General features: G+C 52.6%; 1 protein-coding gene and 3 long non-coding RNA genes across 51 annotated transcripts in view; 2 read left to right on the top strand and 2 right to left on the bottom strand.

The window, feature by feature from the left end:
- The window catches only part of lcorl (ligand dependent nuclear receptor corepressor-like), a 50276-nt gene extending 48333 nt beyond the window's left edge, over nucleotides 1-1943 (top strand). Inside the window, exon 8 of one of the 11 annotated variants that reach the window (XM_052510008.1) lies at nucleotides 1888-1943. The gene's annotated coding sequence lies outside the window, so the exon portion shown is untranslated. Of the gene's footprint in view, nucleotides 1-108; nucleotides 140-226; nucleotides 284-471; nucleotides 529-942; nucleotides 1000-1105; nucleotides 1163-1692 lie in introns of those variants that run through there. The other 10 variants (XM_052509991.1, XM_052509975.1, XM_052509976.1 and 7 more) reach the window with 10 other exon arrangements.
- Nucleotides 1-3719, bottom strand: part of LOC127925169 (uncharacterized) — a 42367-nt gene extending 38648 nt beyond the window's left edge. Inside the window, exon 1 of the long non-coding RNA XR_008119972.1 lies at nucleotides 2858-3719. This is a non-coding gene — a long non-coding RNA (uncharacterized LOC127925169). The remainder of the gene's footprint in view (nucleotides 1-2857) is intronic.
- Nucleotides 3720-5359: 1640 nt separating this feature from the next.
- LOC127925171 (uncharacterized) lies at nucleotides 5360-19617 on the bottom strand. 37 transcript variants are annotated; one of them, XR_008119979.1, is made up of 11 exons: nucleotides 19533-19604; nucleotides 19217-19342; nucleotides 19027-19152; nucleotides 17024-17217; nucleotides 13264-13331; nucleotides 12134-12327; nucleotides 10922-11042; nucleotides 10418-10606; nucleotides 6532-6778; nucleotides 5665-5795; nucleotides 5360-5601 (listed from the first exon to the last, which is right to left on the bottom strand). It is a non-coding gene; the product is annotated as an uncharacterized LOC127925171 (long non-coding RNA). The 37 variants fall into 37 exon arrangements; XR_008119992.1 differs by lacking the exon at nucleotides 5665-5795 and having other exon boundaries at nucleotides 5543-5664; XR_008119989.1 differs by lacking the exons at nucleotides 5360-5601; nucleotides 5665-5795 and having other exon boundaries at nucleotides 6439-6652; nucleotides 6716-6778.
- LOC127925170 (uncharacterized) lies at nucleotides 19373-20340 on the top strand. 2 transcript variants are annotated; one of them, XR_008119973.1, is made up of 2 exons: nucleotides 19373-19739; nucleotides 19926-20340. It is a non-coding gene; the product is annotated as an uncharacterized LOC127925170 (long non-coding RNA). The 2 variants fall into 2 exon arrangements; XR_008119974.1 differs by having other exon boundaries at nucleotides 19874-20340.
- The last annotated feature ends 433 nt before the right edge of the window (nucleotides 20341-20773 follow it).

Genomic DNA, 20773 nt, shown 5'->3' with positions numbered 1-20773 from the left:
TCACTGTGTGTCCATGCAGACCAGGTTATATTATTACCCAGGTCACTGTGTGTCCATGCAGACCAGGTTATATTATTACCCAGGTCACTGTGTGTCCATGCAGACCAGGTTATATTACCCAGGTCACTGTGTGTCCATGCAGACCAGTTTATATTACCCAGGTCACTGTGTCCATGCAGACCAGGTTATATTATTACCCAGGTCACTGTGTGTCCATGCAGACCAGGTTATATTACCCAGGTCACTGTGTGTCCATGCAGACCAGGTTATATTATTACCCAGGTCACTGTGTGTCCATGCAGACCAGGTTATATTATTACCCAGGTCACTGTGTCCATGCAGACCAGGTTATATTATTACCCAGGTCACTGTGTGTCCATGCAGACCAGGTTATATTATTACCCAGGTCACTGTGTCCATGCAGACCAGGTTATATTATTACCCAGGTCACTGTGTGTCCATGCAGACCAGGTTATATTACCCAGGTCACTGTGTGTCCATGCAGACCAGGTTATATTATTACCCAGGTCACTGTGTGTCCATGCAGACCAGGTTATATTACCCAGGTCACTGTGTCCATGCAGACCAGGTTATATTACCCAGGTCACTGTGTCCATGCAGACCAGGTTATATTATTACCCAGGTCACTGTGTCCATGCAGACCAGGTTATATTATTACCCAGGTCACTGTGTCCATGCAGACCAGGTTATATTATTACCCAGGTCACTGTGTGTCCAAGCAGACCAGGTTATATTACCCAGGTCACTGTGTCCATGCAGACCAGGTTATATTACCCAGGTCACTGTGTCCATGCAGACCAGGTTATATTATTACCCAGGTCACTGTGTCCATGCAGACCAGGTTATATTATTACCCAGGTCACTGTGTCCATGCAGACCAGGTTATATTATTACCCAGGTCACTGTGTCCATGCAGACCAGGTTATATTACCCAGGTCACTGTGTGTCCATGCAGACCAGGTTATATTATTACCCAGGTCACTGTGTGTCCATGCAGACCAGGTTATATTATTACCCAGGTCACTGTGTCCATGCAGACCAGGTTATATTATTACCCAGGTCACTGTGTGTCCATGCAGACCAGGTTATATTACCCAGGTCACTGTGTGTCCATGCAGACCAGGTTATATTATTACCCAGGTCACTGTGTGTCCATGCAGACCAGGTTATATTACCCAGGTCACTGTGTCCATGCAGACCAGGTTATATTACCCAGGTCACTGTGTCCATGCAGACCAGGTTATATTATTACCCAGGTCACTGTGTCCATGCAGACCAGGTTATATTATTACCCAGGTCACTGTGTCCATGCAGACCAGGTTATATTATTACCCAGGTCACTGTGTGTCCATGCAGACCAGGTTATATTACCCAGGTCACTGTGTCCATGCAGACCAGGTTATATTACCCAGGTCACTGTGTCCATGCAGACCAGGTTATATTATTACCCAGGTCACTGTGTCCATGCAGACCAGGTTATATTATTACCCAGGTCACTGTGTCCATGCAGACCAGGTTATATTACCCAGGTCACTGTGTCCATGCAGACCAGGTTATATTATTACCCAGGTCACTGTGTGTCCATGCAGACCAGGTTATATTATTACCCAGGTCACTGTGTCCATGCAGACCAGGTTATATTACCCAGGTCACTGTGTCCATGCAGACCAGGTTATATTACCCAGGTCACTGTGTGTCCATGCAGACCAGGTTATATTACCCAGGTCACTGTGTGTCCATGCAGACCAGGTTATATTACCCAGGTCACTGTGTGTCCATGCAGACCAGGTTATATTACCCAGGTCACTGTGTGTCCATGCAGACCAGGTTATATTACCCAGGTCACTGTGTGTCCATGCAGACCAGGTTATATTACCCAGGTCACTGTGTGTCCATGCAGACCAGGTTATATTATTACCCAGAAATAGACTATAAAACGAGAACGTCAGGTGTCTTTTGTATAATTTATTTTGACCCCTTTTTTCTCCCCGATTGGTAGTTACAGTCTTGTCTCATCGCTGCAACTCCCCGGTCGGAGAGCCGTGCGTCCCCCCTCCTGATGAAACACGACCCCAACCAACTGCTTCTTTGACACAGCGCACATCCGACCCGGGGAGCCAGCCGCACCAATGTGTCGGAGGAAACACCGTTTACACCTGGTGAGCGTGTCGGTGTGCACTACGCCCGGGCCCGTCACAGGGGTCGCTAGAGCGCGATGGGACAAGGATATCCCAGCCGGTCAAAACCTCCCCTCACCCGGATGGCGCCCATGGACCTCCCGGTCGCGGCCGCCTGCGACAGACCCCGGGCTCGAACCCAGAATCTGCCTTGGACCACTGCGTCATCCCCTAAGTCAAGTGTATTTTAAATCCAATCTTCAGGTCAGCGGCTTGTCCATGTCTACCTGGTAGTTTGTCCCTGGTTTTTTAAATTTAATTTTACCTTTATTTAACCAGGCAAGTCGGTTAAGAACAAATTCTTATTTTCAATGACAGCCTAGGAACAGTGGGTTAACTGCCTGTTCAGGGGCAGAACGACAGATTTGTACCTTGTCAGCTCGGGGTTTGAACTTGCAACCTTCCGGTTACTAGGCCAACGCTTTAACCACTAGGCTACCCTGCCGCCTCTACACTCTAACCACTAGGCTACCCTGCCGCCTCTACACTCTAACCACTAGGCTACCTGCCTCCTCTACACTCTAACCACTAGGCTACCTGCCTCCTCTACACTCTAACCACTAGACTACCTGCCTCCTCTACACTCTAACCACTAGGCTACCCTGCCTCCTCTACACTCTAACCACTAGGCTACCTGCCTCCTCTAACCACTAGTCTACCTGCCTCCTCTAACCACTAGTCTACCTGCCTCCTCTACACTCTAACCACTAGACTACCTGCCTCCTCTACACTCTAACCACTAGACTACCTGCCTCCTCTACACTCTAACCACTAGGCTACCCTACCGCCTCACTCTAACCACTAGGCTACCTGCCTCCTCTACACTCTAACCACTAGGCTACCCTGCCGCCTCTACACTCTAACCACTAGGCCAGAGAGTCCACTGTACTGGACCTAGTTAAAGGGCGTTATATACAGCGTTGATCCTCGGTCTTATAAATGTTCCTCACTGCTGCTGTAAACTCCCATCTCTCTCTGTTTTCTATCATCTCTGGTATTGGGCATCTCAGAAGGAGCCGTTGTATTTAGCTATTGATCTCTCTCTCTCTGTTTTCTATCATCTCTGGTATTGGGCATCTCAGAAGGAGCCGTTGCTATTGGACCAAAACACAATTGTCAGGGTGTTGGGGGGTTTCTGTAATTCCTCCCACTTTATGCTGCTCTTTCATTAACCTCTCAGCCTGTCTATCTCTGGTCTCACAACGTCTCTGGTCTCGCAACGTCTCTGGTCTCGCAACGTCTCTGGTCTCACAACGTCTCTGGTCTCACAACGTCTCTGGTCTCACGTCTCTGGTCTCACAACGTCTCTGGTCTCACAACGTCTCTGGTCTCACAACGTCTCTGGCCTCACAGCGTCTCTGGCCTCACAGCGTCTCTGGTCTCACAGCGTCTCTGGTCTCACAGCGTCTCTGGTCTCACAACGTCTCTGGTCTCACAACGTCTCTGGTCTCCAATTTGTAAGTCGCTCTGGATAAGAGCGTCTGCTAAATGACTTAAATGTAAATGTCTCACAACGTCTCTGGTCTCACAGCGTCTCTGGTCTCACAGCGTCTCTGGTCTCACAGCGTCTCAGGTCTCACAACGTCTCAGGTCTCACAACGTCTCTGGTCTCACAGCGTCTCTGGTCTCACAGCGTCTCTGGTCTCACAACGTCTCTGGTCTCACAGCGTCTCTGGCCTCACAGCGTCTCTGGCCTCACAGCGTCTCTGGCCTCACAGCGTCTCTGGCCTCACAGCGTCTCTGGCCTCACAGCGTCTCTGGCCTCACAGCGTCTCTGGCCTCACAGCGTCTCTGGTCTCACAGCGTCTCTGGTCTCACAGCGTCTCTGGTCTCACAGCGTCTCTGGTCTCACAACGTCTCTGGTCTCACAACGTCTCTGGTCTCACAGCGTCTCTGGTCTCACAGCATCTCTGGTCTCACAGCGTCTCTGGTCTCACAACGTCTCTGGTCTCACAACGTCTCTGGTCTCACAACGTCTCTGGTCTCACAACGTCTCTGGTCTCACAACGTCTCTGGTCTCACAACGTCTCTGGTCTCACAACGTCTCTGGTCTCACAGCGTCTCTGGTCTCACAGCGTCTCTGGTCTCACAACGCGTCTCTGGTCTCACAACGTCTCTGGTCTCACAACGTCTCTGGTCTCACAACGTCTCTGGTCTCACAACGTCTCTGGTCTCACAACGTCTCTGATCTGAACATGGACAGATTCCTAGTAGATGAACCTCTACTTTCTCAACGACCTGTGAAGGATAACAACAAGCCATTTACTGCTGTTTAGAACAGAAGGATTTTTGTTGTTGTTGTTAAACGGGACCTGAGACATCTTTGTGTTGTTGTCACCCTCGCTGAATCCTCTTGTCTTAAACCTACAGAGTTTAAGAGACACTATGAAGCCTATAAGGTGCATTTTTAAAGAGACACTTACAGGATATGATCTATTTTCCCCAGAGTCAGATGAACTCGTCGGATACCATTTTGTATATGTCTGTGTGCAGTTTGAAAGAAGTTGCTAACTAGCATTAGCGCAATGACTATATAGGGAATAGGGTTCTGGTCTATAGTAGTACCACTATATAGGGAATAGGGCTCTGGTCTATAGTAGTACCACTATATAGGGAATAGGGCTCTGGTCTATAGTAGTACCACTATATAGGGAATAGGGCTCTGGTCTATAGTAGTACCACTATATAGGGAATAGGGCTCTGGTCTATAGTAGTACCACTATATAGGGAATAGGGCTCTGGTCTATAGTAGTACCACTATATAGGGAATAGGGTTCTGGTCTATAGTAGTACCACTATATAGGGAATAGGGTTCTGGTCTATAGTAGTACCACTATATAGGGAATAGGGCTCTGGTCTATAGTAGTACCACTATATAGGGAATAGGGCTCTGGTCTATAGTAGTACCACTATATAGGGAATAGGGTTCTGGTCTATAGTAGTACCACTATATAGGGAATAGGGTTCTGGTCTATAGTAGTACCACTATATAGGGAATAGGGCTCTGGTCTATAGTAGTACCACTATATAGGGAATAGGGTCTATAGTAGTGCCACTATATAGGGAATATGGTCTATAGTAGTACCACTATATAGGGAATATGGTCTATAGTAGTACCACTATATATGGGAATAGGGCTCTGGTCTATAGTACTGACCACTATATAGGGAATAGGGCTCTGGTCTATAGTAGTACCACTATATAGGGAATAGGGTCTATAGTAGTGTACTATATAGGGTGACATTTGGGACAGTGATCATATGTAGTCTCACCTCTCTGGGGACACTCCCCTCCCCTCCTGATGACTGACACTAGTCTAGATGGTGTAGTCTCACCTCTCTGGGGACACTCCCCTCCCCTCCCCTCCTGATGACTGACACTAGTCTAGATGGTGTAGTCTCACCTCTCTGGGGACACTCCCCTCCCCTCCTGATGACTGACACTAGTCTAGATGGTGTAGTCTCACCTCTCTGGGGACACTCCCCTCCCCTCCCCTCCTGATGACTGACACTAGTCTAGATGGTGTAGTCTCACCTCTCTGGGGACACTCCCCTCCCCTCCTGATGACTGACACTAGTCTAGATGGTGTAGTCTCACCTCTCTGGGGACACTCCCTCCCCTCCTGATGACTGACACTAGTCTAGATGGTGTAGTCTCACCTCTCTGGGGACACTCCCCCCCCCCTCCTGATGACTGACACTAGTCTAGATGGTGTAGTCTCACCTCTCTGGGGACACTCCCTCCCCTCCTGATGACTGACACTAGTCTAGATGGTGTAGTCTCACCTCTCTGGGGACACTCCCTCCTGATGACTGACACTAGTCTAGATGGTGTAGTCTCACCTCTCTGGGGACACTCCCCTCCCCTCCTGATGACTGACACTAGTCTAGATGGTGTAGTCTCACCTCTCTGGGGACACTCCCTCCCCTCCTGATGACTGACACTAGTCTAGATGGTGTAGTCTCACCTCTCTGGGGACACTCCTCCCCTCCTGATGACTGACACTAGTCTAGATGGTGTAGTCTCACCTCTCTGGGGACACTCCCTCCCCTCCTGATGACTGACACTAGTCTAGATGGTGTAGTCTCACCTCTCTGGGGACACTCCTCCTGATGACTGACACTAGTCTAGATGGTGTAGTCTCACCTCTCTGGGGACACTCCCTCCCCTCCTGATGACTGACACTAGTCTAGATGGTGTAGTCTCACCTCTCTGGGGACACTCCCCTCCCTCCTGATGACTGACACTAGTCTAGATGGTGTAGTCTCACCTCTCTGGGGACACTCCCCTCCCCTCCTGATGACTGACACTAGTCTAGATGGTGTAGTCTCACCTCTCTGGGGACACTCCCCTCCTGATGACTGACACTAGTCTAGATGGTGTAGTCTCACCTCTCTGGGGACACTCCCCTCCCCTCCTGATGACTGACACTAGTCTAGATGGTGTAGTCTCACCTCTCTGGGGACACTCCCCTCCCCTCCTGATGACTGACACTAGTCTAGATGGTGTAGTCTCACCTCTCTGGGGACCCTCCCCTCCCCTCCTGATGACTGACACTAGTCTAGATGGTGTAGTCTCACCTCTCTGGGGACACTCCCCTCCCCTCCTGATGACTGACACTAGTCTAGATGGTGTAGTCTCACCTCTCTGGGGACACTCCCCTCCCCTCCTGATGACTGACACTAGTCTAGATGGTGTAGTCTCACCTCTCTGGGGACACTCCCTCCCCTCCTGATGACTGACACTAGTCTAGATGGTGTAGTCTCACCTCTCTGGGGACTCCTCCTCCCTCCCCTCCTGATGACTGACACTAGTCTAGATGGTGTAGTCTCACCTCTCTGGGGACACTCCCCTCCCCTCCTGATGACTGACACTAGTCTAGATGGTGTAGTCTCACCTCTCTGGGGACACTCCCCTCCCCTCCTGATGACTGACACTAGTCTAGATGGTGTAGTCTCACCTCTCTGGGGACACTCCCTCCCCTCCTGATGACTGACACTAGTCTAGATGGTGTAGTCTCACCTCTCTGGGGACACTCCTCCTCCTGATGACTGACACTAGTCTAGATGGTGTAGTCTCACCTCTCTGGGGACACTCCCCTCCCCTCCTGATGACTGACACTAGTCTAGATGGTGTAGTCTCACCTCTCTGGGGACACTCCCCCTCCCCTCCTGATGACTGACACTAGTCTAGATGGTGTAGTCTCACCTCTCTGGGGACACTCCCTCCTCCTGATGACTGACACTAGTCTAGATGGTGTAGTCTCACCTCTCTGGGGACACTCCCTCCCCTCCTGATGACTGACACTAGTCTAGATGGTGTAGTCTCACCTCTCTGGGGACACTCCCCTCCCCTCCTGATGACTGACACTAGTCTAGATGGTGTAGTCTCACCTCTCTGGGGACACTCCCCTCCCCTCCTGATGACTGACACTAGTCTAGATGGTGTAGTCTCACCTCTCTGGGGACACTCCCTCCCCTCCTGATGACTGACACTAGTCTAGATGGTGTAGTCTCACCTCTCTGGGGACCCTCCCCCCCTCCTGATGACTGACACTAGTCTAGATGGTGTAGTCTCACCTCTCTGGGGACCCTCCCCTCCTCCTGATGACTGACACTAGTCTAGATGGTGTAGTCTCACCTCTCTGGGGACACTCCCTCCCCTCCTGATGACTGACACTAGTCTAGATGGTGTAGTCTCACCTCTCTGGGGACACTCCCTCCCCTCCTGATGACTGACACTAGTCTAGATGGTGTAGTCTCACCTCTCTGGGGACACTCCCCCCCTCCTGATGACTGACACTAGTCTAGATGGTGTAGTCTCACCTCTCTGGGGACACTCCCCTCCCCTCCTGATGACTGACACTAGTCTAGATGGTGTAGTCTCACCTCTCTGGGGACACTCCCTCCCCTCCTGATGACTGACACTAGTCTAGATGGTGTAGTCTCACCTCTCTGGGGACACTCCCCCCTCCCCTCCTGATGACTGACACTAGTCTAGATGGTGTAGTCTCACCTCTCTGGGGACACTCCCCTCCTCCTGATGACTGACACTAGTCTAGATGGTGTAGTCTCACCTCTCTGGGGACACTCCCTCCCCTCCTGATGACTGACACTAGTCTAGATGGTGTAGTCTCACCTCTCTGGGGACACTCCTCCCTCCCCTCCTGATGACTGACACTAGTCTAGATGGTGTAGTCTCACCTCTCTGGGGACACTCCCTCCCCTCCTGATGACTGACACTAGTCTAGATGGTGTAGTCTCACCTCTCTGGGGACACTCCCCTCCCCTCCTGATGACTGACACTAGTCTAGATGGTGTAGTCTCACCTCTCTGGGGACACTCCCCCCTCCCCTCCTGATGACTGACACTAGTCTAGATGGTGTAGTCTCACCTCTCTGGGGACACTCCCCTCCCCTCCTGATGACTGACACTAGTCTAGATGGTGTAGTCTCACCTCTCTGGGGACACTCCCCTCCCCTCCTGATGACTGACACTAGTCTAGATGGTGTAGTCTCACCTCTCTGGGGACACTCCCCCCTCCCCTCCTGATGACTGACACTAGTCTAGATGGTGTAGTCTCACCTCTCTGGGGACACTCCCCTCCCCTCCTGATGACTGACACTAGTCTAGATGGTGTAGTCTCACCTCTCTGGGGACACTCCCTCCCCTCCTGATGACTGACACTAGTCTAGATGGTGTAGTCTCACCTCTCTGGGGACACCCCTCCCCTCCTGATGACTGACACTAGTCTAGATGGTGTAGTCTCACCTCTCTGGGGACACTCCCTCCCCTCCTGATGACTGACACTAGTCTAGATGGTGTAGTCTCACCTCTCTGGGGACACTCCCTCCCCTCCTGATGACTGACACTAGTCTAGATGGTGTAGTCTCACCTCTCTGGGGACACTCCCTCCCCTCCTGATGACTGACACTAGTCTAGATGGTGTAGTCTCACCTCTCTGGGGACACTCCCCTCCCCTCCTGATGACTGACACTAGTCTAGATGGTGTAGTCTCACCTCTCTGGGGACACTCCCTCTCCCCTCCTGATGACTGACACTAGTCTAGATGGTGTAGTCTCACCTCTCTGGGGACACTCCCCTCCCCTCCTGATGACTGACACTAGTCTAGATGGTGTAGTCTCACCTCTCTGGGGACACTCCCTCCTCCTCCTCACCTCCTGATGACTGACACTAGTCTAGATGGTGTAGTCTCACCTCTCTGGGGACACTCCCCTCCCCTCCTGATGACTGACACTAGTCTAGATGGTGTAGTCTCACCTCTCTGGGGACACTCCCCCCTCCTGATGACTGACACTAGTCTAGATGGTGTAGTCTCACCTCTCTGGGGACACTCCCCCCTCCTGATGACTGACACTAGTCTAGATGGTGTAGTCTCACCTCTCTGGGGACACTCCCCTCCCCTCCTGATGACTGACACTAGTCTAGATGGTGTAGTCTCACCTCTCTGGGGACACTCCTCCCCTCCTGATGACTGACACTAGTCTAGATGGTGTAGTCTCACCTCTCTGGGGACACTCCCTCCTCCTGATGACTGACACTAGTCTAGATGGTGTAGTCTCACCTCTCTGGGGACACTCCCCTCCCCTCCTGATGACTGACACTAGTCTAGATGGTGTAGTCTCACCTCTCTGGGGACACTCCCCCCCCTGATGACTGACACTAGTCTAGATGGTGTAGTCTCACCTCTCTGGGGACACTCCCCTCCTCCTGATGACTGACACTAGTCTAGATGGTGTAGTCTCACCTCTCTGGGGACACTCCCTCCCCCCTCCTGATGACTGACACTAGTCTAGATGGTGTAGTCTCACCTCTCTGGGGACACTCCCTCCCCTCCTGATGACTGACACTAGTCTAGATGGTGTAGTCTCACCTCTCTGGGGACACTCCCCTCCCCTCCTGATGACTGACACTAGTCTAGATGGTGTAGTCTCACCTCTCTGGGGACACTCCCCCTCCCTCCCCTCCTCCTGATGACTGACACTAGTCTAGATGGTGTAGTCTCACCTCTCTGGGGACACTCCCCCCCTCCCCTCCTGATGACTGACACTAGTCTAGATGGTGTAGTCTCACCTCTCTGGGGACACTCCCCTCCCCTCCTGATGACTGACACTAGTCTAGATGGTGTAGTCTCACCTCTCTGGGGACACTCCCCTCCCCTCCTGATGACTGACACTAGTCTAGATGGTGTAGTCTCACCTCTCTGGGGACACTCCCCTCCTGATGACTGACACTAGTCTAGATGGTGTAGTCTCACCTCTCTGGGGACACTCCCCTCCCCTCCTGATGACTGACACTAGTCTAGATGGTGTAGTCTCACCTCTCTGGGGACACTCCCCTCCCCTCCCCTCCTGATGACTGACACTAGTCTAGATGGTGTAGTCTCACCTCTCTGGGGACACTCCCCTCCCCTCCTGATGACTGACACTAGTCTAGATGGTGTAGTCTCACCTCTCTGGGGACACTCCCCTCCCCTCCTGATGACTGACACTAGTCTAGATGGTGTAGTCTCACCTCTCTGGGGACACTCCCCTCCCCTCCTGATGACTGACACTAGTCTAGATGGTGTAGTCTCACCTCTCTGGGGACACTCCCCTCCCCTCCTGATGACTGACACTAGTCTAGATGGTGTAGTCTCACCTCTCTGGGGACACTCCCCTCCCCTCCTGATGACTGACACTAGTCTAGATGGTGTAGTCTCACCTCTCTGGGGACACTCCCCTCCTGATGACTGACACTAGTCTAGATGGTGTAGTCTCACCTCTCTGGGGACCCTCCCCTCCCCTCCTGATGACTGACACTAGTCTAGATGGTGTAGTCTCACCTCTCTGGGGACACTCCCCCTCCCCCTCCCCTCCTGATGACTGACACTAGTCTAGATGGTGTAGTCTCACCTCTCTGGGGACACTCCCTCCCCTCCTGATGACTGACACTAGTCTAGATGGTGTAGTCTCACCTCTCTGGGGACACTCCCCTCCCCTCCTGATGACTGACACTAGTCTAGATGGTGTAGTCTCACCTCTCTGGGGACACTCCCCTCCCCCTCCTGATGACTGACACTAGTCTAGATGGTGTAGTCTCACCTCTCTGGGGACACTCCCTCCCCTCCTGATGACTGACACTAGTCTAGATGGTGTAGTCTCACCTCTCTGGGGACACTCCCCTCCCTCCTGATGACTGACACTAGTCTAGATGGTGTAGTCTCACCTCTCTGGGGACACTCCCCTCCCCTCCTGATGACTGACACTAGTCTAGATGGTGTAGTCTCACCTCTCTGGGGACACTCCCCTCCCCTCCTGATGACTGACACTAGTCTAGATGGTGTAGTCTCACCTCTCTGGGGACACTCCCTCCCCTCCTGATGACTGACACTAGTCTAGATGGTGTAGTCTCACCTCTCTGGGGACACTCCTCCCCTCCTGATGACTGACACTAGTCTAGATGGTGTAGTCTCACCTCTCTGGGGACACTCCCCTCCCCTCCTGATGACTGACACTAGTCTAGATGGTGTAGTCTCACCTCTCTGGGGACACTCCCCCCCTCCTGATGACTGACACTAGTCTAGATGGTGTAGTCTCACCTCTCTGGGGACACTCCCTCCTCCCTAGTCTAGATGGTGTAGTCTCCTGATGACTGACACTAGTCTAGATGGTGTAGTCTCACCTCTCTGGGGACACTCCCTCCCCTCCCCTCCTGATGACTGACACTAGTCTAGATGGTGTAGTCTCACCTCTCTGGGGACACTCCCCTCCCCTCCTGATGACTGACACTAGTCTAGATGGTGTAGTCTCACCTCTCTGGGGACACTCCCTCCCCTCCTGATGACTGACACTAGTCTAGATGGTGTAGTCTCACCTCTCTGGGGACACTCCCCCCTCCTGATGACTGACACTAGTCTAGATGGTGTAGTCTCACCTCTCTGGGGACACTCCCCTCCCCTCCTGATGACTGACACTAGTCTAGATGGTGTAGTCTCACCTCTCTGGGGACACTCCCCTCCCCTCCTGATGACTGACACTAGTCTAGATGGTGTAGTCTCACCTCTCTGGGGACACTCCCCTCCCCTCCCCTCCTGATGACTGACACTAGTCTAGATGGTGTAGTCTCACCTCTCTGGGGACACTCCCTCCCCTCCTGATGACTGACACTAGTCTAGATGGTGTAGTCTCACCTCTCTGGGGACACTCCCCTCCCCTCCTGATGACTGACACTAGTCTAGATGGTGTAGTCTCACCTCTCTGGGGACACTCCCCTCCCCTCCTGATGACTGACACTAGTCTAGATGGTGTAGTCTCACCTCTCTGGGGACACTCCCCTCCTGATGACTGACACTAGTCTAGATGGTGTAGTCTCACCTCTCTGGGGACACTCCCCTCCCCTCCTGATGACTGACACTAGTCTAGATGGTGTAGTCTCACCTCTCTGGGGACACTCCCCTCCCCTCCTGATGACTGACACTAGTCTAGATGGTGTAGTCTCACCTCTCTGGGGACTCACCTCCCCCCCCTCCTGATGACTGACACTAGTCTAGATGGTGTAGTCTCACCTCTCTGGGGACACTCCCCTCCCCTCCTGATGACTGACACTAGTCTAGATGGTGTAGTCTCACCTCTCTGGGGACACTCCCCTCCCCTCCTGATGACTGACACTAGTCTAGATGGTGTAGTCTCACCTCTCTGGGGACACTCCCCTCCCCTCCTGATGACTGACACTAGTCTAGATGGTGTAGTCTCACCTCTCTGGGGACACTCCCCTCCTGATGACTGACACTAGTCTAGATGGTGTAGTCTCACCTCTCTGGGGACACTCCCCTCCCCTCCTGATGACTGACACTAGTCTAGATGGTGTAGTCTCACCTCTCTGGGGACACTCCCCTCCCCTCCTGATGACTGACACTAGTCTAGATGGTGTAGTCTCACCTCTCTGGGGACACTCCCCTCCCCTCCTGATGACTGACACTAGTCTAGATGGTGTAGTCTCACCTCTCTGGGGACACTCCCCTCCCCTCCTGATGACTGACACTAGTCTAGATGGTGTAGTCTCACCTCTCTGGGGACACTCCCCTCCCCTCCCCTCCTGATGACTGACACTAGTCTAGATGGTGTAGTCTCACCTCTCTGGGGACACTCCCCTCCCCTCCTGATGACTGACACTAGTCTAGATGGTGTAGTCTCACCTCTCTGGGGACACTCCCTCCCCTCCTGATGACTGACACTAGTCTAGATGGTGTAGTCTCACCTCTCTGGGGACACTCCCCTCCTCCTGATGACTGACACTAGTCTAGATGGTGTAGTCTCACCTCTCTGGGGACACTCCCTCCCCTCCTGATGACTGACACTAGTCTAGATGGTGTAGTCTCACCTCTCTGGGGACACTCCCTCCCCTCCTGATGACTGACACTAGTCTAGATGGTGTAGTCTCACCTCTCTGGGGACACTCCCCTCCCCTCCTGATGACTGACACTAGTCTAGATGGTGTAGTCTCACCTCTCTGGGGACACTCCCTCCCCTCCTGATGACTGACACTAGTCTAGATGGTGTAGTCTCACCTCTCTGGGGACACTCCCCCCTCCCCTCCTGATGACTGACACTAGTCTAGATGGTGTAGTCTCACCTCTCTGGGGACACTCCCCTCCCCTCCTGATGACTGACACTAGTCTAGATGGTGTAGTCTCACCTCTCTGGGGACACTCCCCTCCCCTCCTGATGACTGACACTAGTCTAGATGGTGTAGTCTCACCTCTCTGGGGACACTCCCTCCCCTCCTGATGACTGACACTAGTCTAGATGGTGTAGTCTCACCTCTCTGGGGACACTCCCCTCCCCTCCTGATGACTGACACTAGTCTAGATGGTGTAGTCTCACCTCTCTGGGGACACTCCCTCCCCTCCTGATGACTGACACTAGTCTAGATGGTGTAGTCTCACCTCTCTGGGGACACTCCCCTCCCCTCCTGATGACTGACACTAGTCTAGATGGTGTAGTCTCACCTCTCTGGGGACACTCCCTCCCCTCCTGATGACTGACACTAGTCTAGATGGTGTAGTCTCACCTCTCTGGGGACACTCCCCTCCCCTCCTGATGACTGACACTAGTCTAGATGGTGTAGTCTCACCTCTCTGGGGACACTCCCCTCCCCCCCCTGATGACTGACACTAGTCTAGATGGTGTAGTCTCACCTCTCTGGGGACACTCCCCTCCCCTCCTGATGACTGACACTAGTCTAGATGGTGTAGTCTCACCTCTCTGGGGACACTCCCCTCCTCCTGATGACTGACACTAGTCTAGATGGTGTAGTCTCACCTCTCTGGGGACACTCCTCCCCTCCTGATGACTGACACTAGTCTAGATGGTGTAGTCTCACCTCTCTGGGGACACTCCCCTCCCCTCCTGATGACTGACACTAGTCTAGATGGTGTAGTCTCACCTCTCTGGGGACACTCCCTCCCCTCCTGATGACTGACACTAGTCTAGATGGTGTAGTCTCACCTCTCTGGGGACACTCCCTCCCCCCTGATGACTGACACTAGTCTAGATGGTGTAGTCTCACCTCTCTGGGGACACTCCCTCCTCCTGATGACTGACACTAGTCTAGATGGTGTAGTCTCACCTCTCTGGGGACACTCCTCCCCTCCTGATGACTGACACTAGTCTAGATGGTGTAGTCTCACCTCTCTGGGGACACTCCCTCCCCTCCTGATGACTGACACTAGTCTAGATGGTGTAGTCTCACCTCTCTGGGGACACTCCCCTCCCCTCCTGATGACTGACACTAGTCTAGATGGTGTAGTCTCACCTCTCTGGGGACACTCCCCTCCCTCCTGATGACTGACACTAGTCTAGATGGTGTAGTCTCACCTCTCTGGGGACACTCCTCCCCTCCTGATGACTGACACTAGTCTAGATGGTGTAGTCTCACCTCTCTGGGGACACTCCCTCCCCTCCTGATGACTGACACTAGTCTAGATGGTGTAGTCTCACCTCTCTGGGGACACTCCCCTCCTGATGACTGACACTAGTCTAGATGGTGTAGTCTCACCTCTCTGGGGACACTCCCCTCCCCTCCTGATGACTGACACTAGTCTAGATGGTGTAGTCTCACCTCTCTGGGGACACTCCCCTCCCCTCCTGATGACTGACACTAGTCTAGATGGTGTAGTCTCACCTCTCTGGGGACACTCCCCTCCCCTCCTGATGACTGACACTAGTCTAGATGGTGTAGTCTCACCTCTCTGGGGACCTCTCCCTCCCCTCCCCTGATGACTGACACTAGTCTAGATGGTGTAGTCTCACCTCTCTGGGGACACTCCCTCCCCTCCTGATGACTGACACTAGTCTAGATGGTGTAGTCTCACCTCTCTGGGGACACTCCTCCCCTCCTGATGACTGACACTAGTCTAGATGGTGTAGTCTCACCTCTCTGGGGACACTCCCCTCCCCTCCTGATGACTGACACTAGTCTAGATGGTGTAGTCTCACCTCTCTGGGGACACTCCCTCCCCTCCTGATGACTGACACTAGTCTAGATGGTGTAGTCTCACCTCTCTGGGGACACTCCCCCCCCCCTCCTGATGACTGACACTAGTCTAGATGGTGTGGTGTAGTCTCACCTCTCTGGGGACACTCCCCCCCTCCTGATGACTGACACTAGTCTAGATGGTGTAGTCTCACCTCTCTGGGGACACTCCCCTCCCCTCCTGATGACTGACACTAGTCTAGATGGTGTAGTCTCACCTCTCTGGGGACACTCCCCTCCCCTCCTGATGACTGACACTAGTCTAGATGGTGTAGTCTCACCTCTCTGGGGACACTCCCCCCCTCCCTCCTGATGACTGACACTAGTCTAGATGGTGTAGTCTCACCTCTCTGGGGACCCCCCTCCCCTCCTGATGACTGACACTAGTCTAGATGGTGTAGTCTCACCTCTCTGGGGACACTCCCCCTCCCCCTCCTGATGACTGACACTAGTCTAGATGGTGTAGTCTCACCTCTCTGGGGACACTCCCCCCCCCCTCCTGATGACTGACACTAGTCTAGATGGTGTAGTCTCACCTCTCTGGGGACACTCCCCTCCTCCTGATGACTGACACTAGTCTAGATGGTGTAGTCTCACCTCTCTGGGGACACCTCCCCTCCCCTCCTGATGACTGACACTAGTCTAGATGGTGTAGTCTCACCTCTCTGGGGACACTCCCCTCCCCTCCTGATGACTGACACTAGTCTAGATGGTGTAGTCTCACCTCTCTGGGGACACTCCCCTCCCCTCCTGATGACTGACACTAGTCTAGATGGTGTAGTCTCACCTCTCTGGGGACACTCCCTCCCCTCCTGATGACTGACACTAGTCTAGATGGTGTAGTCTCACCTCTCTGGGGACACTCCCTCCCCTCCTGATGACTGACACTAGTCTAGATGGTGTAGTCTCACCTCTCTGGGGACACTCCCCTCCCCTCCTGATGACTGACACTAGTCTAGATGGTGTAGTCTCACCTCTCTGGGGACACTCCCCTCCCCTCCTGATGACTGACACTAGTCTAGATGGTGTAGTCTCACCTCTCTGGGGACACTCCCCCTCCCCTCCTGATGACTGACACTAGTCTAGATGGTGTAGTCTCACCTCTCTGGGGACACTCCCCTCCCCTCCTGATGACTGACACTAGTCTAGATGGTGTAGTCTCACCTCTCTGGGGACACTCCCCTCCCCTCCTGATGACTGACACTAGTCTAGATGGTGTAGTCTCACCTCTCTGGGGACACTCCCCTCCCCTCCTGATGACTGACACTAGTCTAGATGGTGTAGTCTCACCTCTCTGGGGACACTCCCCTCCCCTCCCCTCCTGATGACTGACACTAGTCTAGATGGTGTAGTCTCACCTCTCTGGGGACCCTCCCCTCCCCTCCTGATGACTGACACTAGTCTAGATGGTGTAGTCTCACCTCTCTGGGGACCCTCCCCTCCCCTCCTGATGACTGACACTAGTCTAGATGGTGTAGTCTCACCTCTCTGGGGACACTCCCCCCCCTCCCCTCCCCTCCTGATGACTGACACTAGTCTAGATGGTGTAGTCTCACCTCTCTGGGGACACTCCCCTCCCCTCCTGATGACTGACACTAGTCTAGATGGTGTAGTCTCACCTCTCTGGGGACACTCCCCTCCCCTCCCCTCCTGATGACTGACACTAGTCTAGATGGTGTAGTCTCACCTCTCTGGGGACCCTCCCCTCCCCCTGATGACTGACACTAGTCTAGATGGTGTAGTCTCACCTCTCTGGGGACCCTCCCTCCTCCTGATGACTGACACTAGTCTAGATGGTGTAGTCTCACCTCTCTGGGGACCCCCTCCTCCTGATGACTGACACTAGTCTAGATGGTGTAGTCTCACCTCTCTGGGGACACTCCCCCCCTGATGACTGACACTAGTCTAGATGGTGTAGTCTCACCTCTCTGGGGACACTCCCTCCCCCTCCTGATGACTGACACTAGTCTAGATGGTGTAGTCTCACCTCTCTGGGGACACTCCCTCCCCTCCTGATGACTGACACTAGTCTAGATGGTGTAGTCTCACCTCTCTGGGGACACTCCCCTCCTCCTGATGACTGACACTAGTCTAGATGGTGTAGTCTCACCTCTCTGGGGACCCTCCCTCCCCTCCTGATGACTGACACTAGTCTAGATGGTGTAGTCTCACCTCTCTGGGGACACTCCCCTCCCCTCCTGATGACTGACACTAGTCTAGATGGTGTAGTCTCACCTCTCTGGGGACACTCCCTCCCCTCCTGATGACTGACACTAGTCTAGATGGTGTAGTCTCACCTCTCTGGGGACACTCCCTCCCCTCCTGATGACTGACACTAGTCTAGATGGTGTAGTCTCACCTCTCTGGGGACACTCCCCTCCCCCTCCTGATGACTGACACTAGTCTAGATGGTGTAGTCTCACCTCTCTGGGGACACTCCCCTCCCCTCCTGATGACTGACACTAGTCTAGATGGTGTAGTCTCACCTCTCTGGGGACACTCCCCTCCTCCTGATGACTGACACTAGTCTAGATGGTGTAGTCTCACCTCTCTGGGGACACTCCCCTCCCCCTCCTGATGACTGACACTAGTCTAGATGGTGTAGTCTCACCTCTCTGGGGACACTCCCTCCCCTCCTGATGACTGACACTAGTCTAGATGGTGTAGTCTCACCTCTCTGGGGACCCTCCCCTCCCCTCCTGATGACTGACACTAGTCTAGATGGTGTAGTCTCACCTCTCTGGGGACACTCCCCCCTCCTGATGACTGACACTAGTCTAGATGGTGTAGTCTCACCTCTCTGGGGACACTCCCCCCCTCCTGATGACTGACACTAGTCTAGATGGTGTAGTCTCACCTCTCTGGGGACACTCCCCTCCCCTCCTGATGACTGACACTAGTCTAGATGGTGTAGTCTCACCTCTCTGGGGACCTCCCCTCCCCTCCTGATGACTGACACTAGTCTAGATGGTGTAGTCTCACCTCTCTGGGGACCTCCCCTCCCCTCCTGATGACTGACACTAGTCTAGATGGTGTAGTCTCACCTCTCTGGGGACCCTCCCCCCCTCCTGATGACTGACACTAGTCTAGATGGTGTAGTCTCACCTCTCTGGGGACACTCCCTCCCCTCCTGATGACTGACACTAGTCTAGATGGTGTAGTCTCACCTCTCTGGGGACACTCCCTCCCCCCTCCTGATGACTGACACTAGTCTAGATGGTGTAGTCTCACCTCTCTGGGGACACTCCCTCCCCTCCTGATGACTGACACTAGTCTAGATGGTGTAGTCTCACCTCTCTGGGGACCCTCCCCTCCCCTCCTGATGACTGACACTAGTCTAGATGGTGTAGTCTCACCTCTCTGGGGACCCTCCCCTCCCCTCCTGATGACTGACACTAGTCTAGATGGTGTAGTCTCACCTCTCTGGGGACACTCCCCTCCCCCTCCTGATGACTGACACTAGTCTAGATGGTGTAGTCTCACCTCTCTGGGGACCCTCCCCTCCCCTCCTGATGACTGACACTAGTCTAGATGGTGTAGTCTCACCTCTCTGGGGACACTCCCCTCCCCTCCTGATGACTGACACTAGTCTAGATGGTGTAGTCTCACCTCTCTGGGGACACTCCCCCCCCCCTCCTGATGACTGACACTAGTCTAGATGGTGTAGTCTCACCTCTCTGGGGACCCTCCCTTCCCCTCCTGATTACTGACACTAGTCTAGATGGTGTAGTCTCACCTCTCTGGGGACACTCCCCTCCCCTCCTGATGACTGACACTAGTCTAGATGGTGTAGTCTCACCTCTCTGGGGACCCTCCCCTCCCCTCCTGATGAATCAAATCTATTACATTTCGTATTTCTTTACTAACTCAGGATATGTTCATGCTCTGAATACACTTACCGACCCCTACTGCGGTATCACCATGGTTACACTGACCGACCCAAACTCAGACGAGGTTCTACTGCGGTATCACCATGGTTACACTGACCGACACAAACTCAGACGAGGTTCTACTGCAGTATTACCATGTATCACCATGGTTACACTGTATTACCATGGTTACACTGACCGACCCAAAACTCAGACGAGGTTCTACTGCGGTATTACCATGGTTACACTGACCGACACAAACTCAGACTAGGTTCTACTGCAGTATTACCATGGTTACACTGACCGACCCAAACACAGTCTAGGTTCTACTGCAGTATTACCATGGTTACACTGACCGACCCAAACTCAGACTAGGTTCTACTGCAGTATTACCATGGTTACACTGACCGACCCAAACTCAGACGAGGTTCTACTGCCGTATTACCATGGTTACACTCCTCAATACCGGTAACAGCCTTGCTTGTGTACATCTTCAGGTGATTTCTTTGTTGTTTTCAACTGTCTACATATTTAAAAAAAATACTTTAACAGAAATCAGTTATTTTATGCATCGATTTGGACTCTAAATGATAAATGTTTAATTGTTGTAGTGAAGCGTTTAGTTTTGCTGAAATCTTTTTCTGTCTACATTTTGCTTCAGGTCTGTGATTTAAAAAAATATATTTTTTTGATTGATTTGTGTCTAAAAAATACTGATAATTAAAAATCTTTAAAGAGGCCCTTTGATGCCGTGTTGCTCTGTTCTAAACGAGTTGGGGATTTGAAATGTTATATTAATATTATATTAATTAATATTATATTTATTGTTTCCAGTACTTGCCCCATTTTATCCAAAGCGACTTACAGTCATGTGTGCATACATTCTACGTGATGGGTGGTCCAGTACTTAAGGTATTTTAAAGTATTTTTACTTGATCTGACCCACTACCCTGGCATTACAAGCGCCATGCTCTACCAACTGAGCTGATGTCAGAAGGGACATCTGTAAATGATGTCAGAGTGTTGGGGGTGTGTCTAAAAATGAGTTGATTTGAAATGTTATATTAATATCATATTAATTAATATTATATTTATTGTCTCCAGTACAGAGTTGCCCCATTTAGACCACTAGGATGATGTGAAGCTGACTGAATCAGAGGTTGAGTTAGAA

The sequence above is a fragment of the Oncorhynchus keta genome, unplaced genomic scaffold (genome assembly GCF_023373465.1).
Source record: "Oncorhynchus keta strain PuntledgeMale-10-30-2019 unplaced genomic scaffold, Oket_V2 Un_contig_5214_pilon_pilon, whole genome shotgun sequence".
Taxonomy (NCBI): Eukaryota; Metazoa; Chordata; class Actinopteri; order Salmoniformes; family Salmonidae; genus Oncorhynchus; species Oncorhynchus keta.
Note: the sequence above shows the minus strand (reverse complement) of the source record. Positions and strands in the feature narration are given on the sequence as shown.